The 8662-nt window shown below is 40.3% G+C and overlaps 1 long non-coding RNA gene across 2 annotated transcripts in view; it reads left to right on the top strand.

The window, feature by feature from the left end:
- LOC135098367 (uncharacterized) overlaps positions 1-8356 on the top strand; it is a 61528-nt gene extending 53172 nt beyond the window's left edge. For both annotated transcript variants that reach the window (XR_010266901.1, XR_010266902.1), the window contains one exon: positions 8154-8356. This is a non-coding gene — a long non-coding RNA (uncharacterized LOC135098367). The remainder of the gene's footprint in view (positions 1-8153) is intronic.
- Positions 8357-8662: the final 306 nt, after the last annotated feature.

Here is an 8662-nt window from a genome sequence, read left to right on the forward strand (position 1 = left end):
AACTACATGATTACTAAGTCCGTTCCACTCATCTACCACTCTATTTGAGAACCAATTTTTTCCTATCTCCTTCCTAAACCTAAATTTTTAAGCTTGAACCCGTTATTTCTTGTTCTACCCTGGTTGCTGATCCAAAGAATTTTGCCTACATCTCCCTTGTTATAACCCTTATACCACTTAAAGACTTCTATCAGGTCCCCTCTTAACCTACGTCTCTCTAAAGAATGTAAATTTAACAGCTTCAACCTCGCCTCGTAAGGAATACTCCTCATCCCCTGTATCCTTTTAGTCATTCTCCTCTGTACTGATTCTAATAGACCTATATCATTCCTGTAATGTGGGGACCAGAACTGCACAGCGTAGTCTAGATGAGGTCTGACCAGCGCCAAGTATAACTTTAATATTACTTCCGGCCTTCTACTTTTAACACTCCTAAAAAATGAATCCTAGTACCCTATTTGCCTTGTTTCTGGCTTCTATGCATTGTTTCCCTAGACGGAGTTCAGAGCTAACTATAACTCCTAAATCTTTCTCGTACCCTGTACCTACCAGAGTTTGGTTGTTTATTGTGTACCTATTGTGTGGGTTTCTTCTACCTACGCTAAGCACTTTGCATTTATTGATATTAAATTGCATTTGTCATCTATCCGTCCATTCATTCATTCTATCTAAATCTGCCTGCAAGGCGATGGCATCCGATTCTGACCTAATCAATCTACCTATATTTGTGTCATCCGCAAATTTACTAACATCACTACTAATTCTACTATCCAAGTCATTGATATATATATTAGAAATCACAATGGCCCTAATACTGATCCCTGTGGCACCCCGCTAATTACATGACCCCACTCGGATTTCGAGCCGTTTATTACCACTCTCTGTCGCCTGTTACCAAGCCATGATCCTATCCAACCTAACACCTTCCCATCTATCCCGTGCGCCCTAACCTTTCTCAGGAGCCTTTGATGGGGCACCTTGTCAAATGCTTTACTAAAGTCCAGATATAAGATATCATAACTATCACCATTATCTACTGCCTCGTACACCTTACTGTAAAAGCTTAACAAGTTTGTCAGGCAAGACTTCCCCTTCGTGAAGCCATGCTGTGACTGATTTATCAAGTTATGTTTGTCTAAATGTTCCCTAATGTTCCTGGCTATTATTGACTCTAACATTTTACCTACAACTGAAGTTAAGCTGACAGGTCTATAATTAGACGCTAAAGTTTTATCTCCTTTCTTAAAGATGGGTACTACATTAGCCTGCCTCCACATTACTGGTACCTCATCTGACTCAGGTGATTTCCTAAAGACAGAAACTAACGGCTCACTAATAATCTCTTTACATTCCTTAAGTACTCTGGGATATATTTCATCAGGTCCTGGTGTCTTGAACTTTTTTTTCCTATCTATCTCCTGTTCCACTATCTCCCTAGTTATGGAAATATCTGTCAGCTTCTCATTCTCATCTGCTCTAAACACCTGTTCACTATCTGGCATATCCTGCATGTTTTCCTGGGTGAAGACAGTTAAAAAATAATCATTCAGAAGTTTACTAATTTCCTCCCCAGAACTAACCAGCTCCCCATCTGCTGCGTTTAATGGATCTACAGTATCCTTATTTTTCGTCCTGTATAGCTGATAAAATCCCTTGGGGTCCGTCTTCGCCTGGCTGGCTACCTTTAATTCATAATTGTCCTTAGCTTTCCTCGTTAACTTCCTGACTGTTCTAACTAATTCATTATATTGTGTCCTTAAAACTTCTTCACCTGCCCTTAATCTCTTATATATACTTCTCTTACGCCCTATATAATGCTTTAACCTAGCAGTCATCCATTTAGGGTCATTTTTTTGTGATCTTATTGTTCTATACGGGATATTTGCTAACTGACCATACCTGTATGAACTTTATCTACGAAATATTTATACAATTCATCAACATTTACTTCACCTAATCCCCTCATCTCGTCCCCTACCATCCTCTCCCCTCCCTCTCTACTCGCCTCGACCTCACCTCTCTCATTTCAGCATGACCTGACATTCCAGAGAGAGAGAGAGAGAGAGAGAGAGAGAGAGAGAGAGAGAGAGAGAGAGAGAGAGAGAGAGAGAGAGAGCATGAAAAGGAAATGATTATGTACTCTTTTAGCGGATTGTAAATTATATGTAAGGATGAATATGAATAGCACACACACACACACACACACACACACACACACACACACACACACACACACACACACACACACACACACACACACACACACACACACACACACACACCAGTAAACTTAACCCAATTGCAACCATTTTTTTTCCTATTTTGCGTTTTTGCGTTTATTTTCCTTGTGTGTGTGTGTGTGTGTGTGTGTGTGTGTGTGTGTGTGTGTGTGTGTGTGTGTGTGTTTTGTCTGTGTTGAATATAATCCCAGCCAGAAAATAAAATACTTTTAATTATTAGTGTATGTTGTTTTGTGAATTGGTTTGTTGTTGAGCTTGGTATTTATTGGTTGTCCTGCGTATCGTGACATTTTTTACTCATTTTTATTCCCTTTTTAAAGTTTTGGGGTTGAAGCTTTTATGGATTTTAAAGCCTCGATATGGTAATAATTCTCATATGTCCTTTTTTATCATCTATCATTCATTTCATTTATGCATTCATTCATTGCATCCCTCTTTGTTTGTGTATTTGTTCTCTCTCTCTCTCTCTCTCTCTCTCTCTCTCTCTCTCTCTCTCTCTCTCTCTCTCTCTCTCTCTCTCTCTCTCTCTCTCTCTCTCTCTCTCTCTAAAGAGGCAATTAACCCTGCCAGATCGGGCATCATAGCCTGCACTGCAGTAAGTTTAACAAGCAGCCATTACAAGTGCATTGCTCTGAGAACCATTCACTAATTACTGGGCTGCATTCTTTTAATACGATAACCTTCGAATTTTCAGAACACTCGGCAGATTTATTTCTTTTTGTGTCAGGTCTTTTCTTTTTCTCGTGTGACCATCACTTTTTGAATTTCAGTCCATCCATGGATGAAAAATCGCACCGATTTTGTATCAATTGCCTTTATGTAAAGCACGTATGACTTGTGCCTAAATATATATATATATATATATATATATATATATATATATATATATATATATATATATATATATATATATATATATATATATATATATATATATATATATATTATTTCATTGACAAGTTATTGGTTTTTATCATTGTTTATCTGAGAATCGCAGCGTATTTTACCATAAATATGACATTGGTTATTTGCAAAGACTTTTTTTTTACATGACAGTAATACATAAGTACATTTCGCTGAGTCCTTACGGTTTTTTAACTCGATATTTTCCCAAATATTGCCTCCAAAATTACCTCGATTATTTTAAAAATCGTGTTTTTTTTTTTTTTTTTTTTATCATTATACATTACAACAAGCAAATACCCTTTGCGCAGTCCTTATATTTCTGTAACTCGAAATTGCCCCAAATGTTATTCAAAATCTAATCCTTTACAAAACTTTTTATTTTACACCGCAGTAATTAATAAGTACATTTTGCACAATTCTTACGATTCTGTAACTCGAAATTGGGCCAAATATTCCACCAATATAGCCTGGACTATTAACACGACCTCATAAAATATTACAGTGGTCAGCTCACTAATTGCTGCCTTCGTAGGTCAATGTGGAATCGTTTGAATGTCCACAGATAACAATTAAAATGCTGGAAATGAGACGAAATGACCTGCACACCTGACAAGCGGCCATCAGGGTTGTCATTACCTGCGCATCACCTCGCTGCCTTTAACAGGATGCCAGCCTGATAATGACTGGCAGTGCTCCTTCACCTCTAAGTTATGATACACTAATGTTTATGAAAGATCACGCTAGACTGGACGCTCTGAAGGCAATAGAGTTTTGATTTTCACTTCATTAAACCTTTTGGTGAATAGAAGTGCAAACTTTCCCGTTCATTATTTCTCCGATGCATTTATTTGACGAATGTGGGAACGTTATCGCCATAGTTATCGGATTCAGGGGAATTCTGTGTGTGTGTGTGTGTGTGTGTGTGTGTGTGTGTGTGTGTTGCTCTGTTTCATTAGTGTAATGGCAGTACTGTCTTCTCTTCACCAGCAGCTTCGTGCGGACAATTCATAGGAAAAAGTAATACATTTTATTGGCACAGTGACAATTCCTCGGTGGCCTTCATGTTTCAGGTCCACGATGCAATAATGAAGGCTAATCAACCAATTAGTCCCACGCCACACTGCTGCCTCTCCATGCTTTACTTTTCTCTCCATATTTCCTTTCCTCTCCTTTCGTTCTTCTTCCTTCATCTTTCGTTTCCTCTTCCTTTCGTTTCTCTTTTCTCTCCTTTCGTTTCTCCTTTATTTTTCATCTCGTTTATCCTTAATTTCCTTTCGTTTCTATTTAAAATTTTCCTTCATTTCCTTTTTCTGTCTTTGCTTTCTTTTTACTTCACCATATCCTTTCCTTTCATTTACTCTTTTTTCCCTCTTTTTCCTCTTCTTTTCCCTTTGTTTTTCCTCCATTTCTTTTCGTTTCTCCTTTATTCTCTGGTTTTCCCTTCATTTCCTCTTTTCCTCCTCCCTTTCTTCTCTGGAATTTATCTCCTCGCTTTACTATTCCGATAAGTTGGTGTTTTTTCAGTTACTTTCCTGTTCATTTTTTCCTTAAAGTTTCTCTCTCTCTCTCTCTCTCTCTCTCTCTCTCTCTCTCTCTCTCTCTCTCTCTCTCTCTCTCTCTCTCTCTCTCTCTCTCTCTCTCTCTCTCTCTCTCTCTCTCTCTCTCTCTCTCTCTCTCTCTCTCTCTCTCTCTCTCTCTCTCTCTCTCTCTCTCTCTCTCTCTCTCTCTCTCTCTCTCTCTCTCTCTCTCTCTCTCTCTCTCTCTCTCTCTCTCTCTCTCTCTCTCTCTCTCTTGGTTCGCTTCTTGGTCTTTTGGAGGCTCATGTTTCCCTGAGTCTCTTAAGGGAAATGACACGTGTATTTGCTGCTCTGGTCCAATCTTGGGTCACATTCCCTTCGATGTGTCTGGCAAGGTGACGTCACGCGTGTGGGCAGCGTCTTTGATGGTGATCGAAAACAGGTGCATGGTGTGTTTGGTGTAGGTTGTTTTTCATGTACAATGTGTGAACACGTTTTCTATTTAACGTGCTATTCATGGTTGTGTAGAATCTTGTTTATTTTTGGTGAATGGGTGTCTGTTTTGTATCTACGGTGTTGGTGGTGTTGTTTGGTCATATTTGGTACTCTTCCCTTGCTGATCCTTAATTTGTTATATTCAGGATATTTTTTTTTTTTATCAGGCATTTACTATATTTTCAATAACTCACCAGTAAACTTGATTTGTGGGCGGAGGAGTTCGTTGTCATATCACTGACCACTCTGTGTGTAGGAAGAGACATATGAAAACTTTGTCTGTGCTCCTGAAGTCTAAAGAGACCTATAATTGAAAGCATATTAAGAGAATATTAAATCTGAGTTTCCATACTACCTTTCCAACCCATCTGTGTTAATTTTCTCTACAACATCAATAACTGTTGTAGGTTAGTCACACCGTCCTTGTCCCGCCACTAAGTCTGTCTAGGCTGAGTGCGAGGCGAGCACCTTTAGGAATCCACCTGTTCAATCCGCCTTGTCGTTTACTTTGCTTCCCACAATCTTTCTCCTTCCCCCGCTGCGTCCTTGTTTAGGCTGGTTGGTACACCTGTCCGCCTCCGCCCAGGTGTCGGACGCCGTCTCACAGTTGTTGTTTGTCATGTAACTGTGACTGTAACTCTCCCTTACTGACTCAATCTTCGTATATTGATCATCATTTTGTTTTTTTAGGGTGTTTTGTTTTTCCTTGTGTGTGTGTGTGTGTGTCGGAACTTTTGTCTTTCTCGTGTTTGTGTGTGTGTGTGTGTGTGTGTGTGTGTGTGTGTGTGTTTCCCGAGGTTGTGTTGTTGGTTTGGTCTTGTATAGCTAATACATACTTGCCCTTGAGTGCACACTCCGCCACATACGCAGACGGATCGGAGCAATCGCTCACTGTTGCCTCACAATCTGGATCTGCAGTGTTTCCTGTTGTTTGCGGGCTGGCGAACCTTACGAGGAAGATGAAGTGCCCGCATCTCATACATATTATTGTATTGCTTCTTGCCTGCCTCTTCTTTACTGGTGACACTTGCAAGTCTTACACAGAGGCTCGCAGCCCTCAGTTCGTCTCGGCAGACAGCGTGAAGACCTGAGTAGGGGAGATTGGTGGCCACTTATGTTATTTCATGTCGCTGGAACTTCCTCTTTGGTAGATAACTCGCAGTGATAGGGATAACTTGTGTAAGGAGTTCAGTAACCTATGGAATTAATACTCATTGAATCACAGGTGAAAGCAGTTGCCGTGAGTGAGGCAGGAAAGTCGTTCACCGTGTAATGGAAGTATTTATAGCACATTTCTTTCACAATACCTGCTGTTGCTTCCGTCACGTTGTTATGTCCTGTGCAAAAGAGAAGTCGCTGGTTTCACATGCTTTGGTTTGTGATAAGTATAATGTTATAGATGAATCGGTCATAAGCTGTTAGTTTCTTCAAGGTAGTACGTCTCCAGCAGAATAAAGCTATGGTTTACACGGAATTGTTTGATTAGTGCTAATTATTGTGTTGCAGATGAATAGATCAGGCATTTTTCAAACAGCAACGTTAGTGGTCATTAACAGGAATCACCGTTGTTACTAGTAAGAAATGTTTTAATTACGTACATAACATATTCTCCTTTAACAGTCGCCTTTCCCCACGCTCTTCGCCCCTCGTGACGGACTGTCCTTCTTTTCCTGCTTCCTCTACGTCTCAATAACGCGAATCACCACAACCGCCTTCTACCCCGCCCAGCGCTGCCGCTCCTACGAAGCAAGGAGCAAATTTCGCTGGGCTCCTTCAGGCGCTTTTCTCTCTCAAATGGTCGCAGTTCGCTCGTTAGTCTTGCTCACCGGCGATACCACTGGAACTTGTTGTACCGTACAGACTCTTGCTGCTCCTTGTTCCTCTTCCTTTCTCAGAGATGGCACTTTTTTGTCTTTTATTTTTATTTATTTCTTTTTTTCTATTAATACTTAGTTTTAGATATCCGTTTTCTGTTTGACTTTTCTTTTTTAACTTTTTATTTATTCAATTTGTCTTAATGGGGTAAAGTTTAAGTTTGCTCGTTTATTGTTTTTCCTTTATTTTTGTTGTTGTGTTATTTAAGTGCATCGTGTATGCTTCATAAACACACACACACACACACACACACACACACACATGATTGTGTAGACACCTACGTGACGTTTATAAAATGATAAATAAAATGAAATAAGAGAGAGAGAGAGAGAGAGAGAGAGAGAGAGAGAGAGAGAGAGAGAGAGAGTCTCCACTGAATTCCTCTCCAGGCGTTTGTGAACTTTTGTAAAGCTTTAATATACGCTTCAATACATATATTCTCTCTCTCTCTCTCTCTCTCTCTCTCTCTCTCTCTCTCTCTCTCTCTCTCTCTCTCTTTCCCCTCCACGCTCCCTTCCTTTTAGTGTCCGTGTTTACGTTCCTGGGAGTGTAATGAGCCTTTTTGGCCGTATTGTTGTGGCGTGGTTTGATGGCCAGGCTGTGGGCGGCGTGGGTTCACTGCTGATTTCCGTTCGCCGTCTTGCTATCGTCGTCGTTGTTGTCATTTTAGTCCTCGGTTTTCGTCCTCGTCCTCGTCCTTCTCCTCTCCTTTATTATCGATATTTTATATTTTTTTTAATTTTATGTAAGAGGAGCACTGGCTTAGAGTATCAAAAAAGGAAGAAAGGGAAAAGATTCACCGACAATGCCAGTCCCCAGAGAGAAAGCCAGAATGGTTATCCAGAACTGGAGGATAAGTGTCTTGAAATTTTTCGTCGTAATGGCCACGTCTTTCCTTTCCCTCTTGGTCGTTCATATCGCCCTCCACCCCATCCCTTCGCCTGCCCTTTGTTTACGCACGCAGGACTCACCGCCTCAGTCCAGATGGAGAGAATCATATTTGTTATTCGTGTTCTGCTAATACGTCACTGAGTTGTGTCGGTATTGCTATTGGAGCGTTTGAAGGAAAAACGTGATTGGCTATTGACGTATTCAGAGACAAAATGTATTGCTATTGCAGTGTTTGGTGATGCCGCTTGACACTCATCACTCGTACACTGACAGAAGCAGGAAACAAATGCCATTCATGAAGAGCGAACACCGGAACGAGTCGTCAAATTTGGAAGTCAGCGGGGACACCAGCCAGACAACAGAGGACGGGACAATTTTTTCAGGCAACTGTTACGAACACACGGGAATAATCAATGCAGCTAAGCAGAGCATTACCCCTCACCCTCGCTTTATGTGAGATTGTGAGTATGGAAGCATAGTTGGTTTAGCATTTGTGAGGAAAAAAACAATTGAAGTGTCAGAGAAGTTAATATGCCCACTTTGAAATTGTGAAATGTTAGTGTCTGAGAATTTCATTAATTCAGTTATGACATTTATGAAGAAATCGGAATTCTGTTTGGAAGGGAATCCTAAAAAAAAGTTTCAGTATTGTTGATGCATTCACCTTCCAGGGAATCGAAATAACAACATTCAGATTTCAGCTTCACCTTCCAAAACAAACATGTAATTTCCCTGCAC

This window comes from Scylla paramamosain, unplaced genomic scaffold (genome assembly GCF_035594125.1).
Source record: "Scylla paramamosain isolate STU-SP2022 unplaced genomic scaffold, ASM3559412v1 Contig58, whole genome shotgun sequence".
NCBI classification, from domain to species: domain Eukaryota; kingdom Metazoa; phylum Arthropoda; class Malacostraca; order Decapoda; family Portunidae; genus Scylla; species Scylla paramamosain.